Below are 1,063 nucleotides of genomic sequence, written 5' to 3' on the forward strand. Positions count from 1 at the left end.
TAGCCTGAGAGGGCTGAGCCCGGGCTCGCGAAGACGGTGAAAGGCAGCGGAGCGGGACAGCGCAAACTCCGGGCATCCGAATGCTGAGAAATGAAGAAAGGAAGGTGGTTTGGTTAATTTGTATTGAAACCAGCTGATAATTGGTGGGAGCCTGCCCAGGAGGTATCGTGTGTTTTCGCCAAAGGATGCCCAAAGATCTGTATCTTCTTTCTTTGTAATTGAAGCTGGCAAAAGCTATCTTCAACCTTTCCAGAGCTCTGCTGGGTTTGAAATTAAAGTAATACATTGGGTATAAAAACGCCTCGGTAAGTAATGCTTAAAAACAACGAAAGATGAGAAGGCTCGTGGGGCTGAAACTGATAAAGGAACAGAAGAGGCTCCAGCCTGTGACTCAAAGAAACCTCAGGCTGTTGTGGTTTAGGCTCTGGGTGTTCCCTTGCACACGTTAGCCCTGTATTGATTGCATCTTACGGCAGCTTTCCTCCAACCTGTCTCGGTAGGAAAAAAATGTGCTATTGCTCGTAGCTGGGGGCAGGCTCATCTAGTGCCCTTCCCCTTCTTTCCCAATAAATAAACTGTTGCGGTGAGACACGGGTGCAAAGGAGGAGAGGCTGGCAGGCAAGCACTGAGAGCATCGAGGAGAGTGGAACAACTGCAATACAGGTATCGAGGAACTGAGAGGAAGGAAAGTGAATTAAATCACAGTTTCCCAGTGATATGTGCCCCGTGGCATCAGCGTTTGCTTTTAGTCAGTGGCTTTAAGATGGGCGATTACAGGAACGCTAGAGGCACATCGCGTTCCTGCAGCGTGTGCTCACCTCCCACGCCGTGGGGAAGCACTCCTGGTACCTGCAGCTGCGTTAGCTCGGCACCCAGCTGCCCGGCAGACAGGGTGGGCACACTGGCCCCCGAATGAGCGCTCACTGGGGGATACGGTCCGAGGACCTGTCACTGCTCAGTATGTAAGGACCAGGTGAGGGAACACATATTCAGATCTGAGCTGGTGGGTTAAACGTGTCCCCCAGAAAAGCTCTTGGGCCGCCGGTAGGGTAGGTCTCAAGGA

Source organism: Phaethon lepturus, unplaced genomic scaffold (genome assembly GCF_000687285.1).
Source record: "Phaethon lepturus isolate BGI_N335 unplaced genomic scaffold, ASM68728v1 scaffold31493, whole genome shotgun sequence".
NCBI classification, from domain to species: domain Eukaryota; kingdom Metazoa; phylum Chordata; class Aves; order Phaethontiformes; family Phaethontidae; genus Phaethon; species Phaethon lepturus.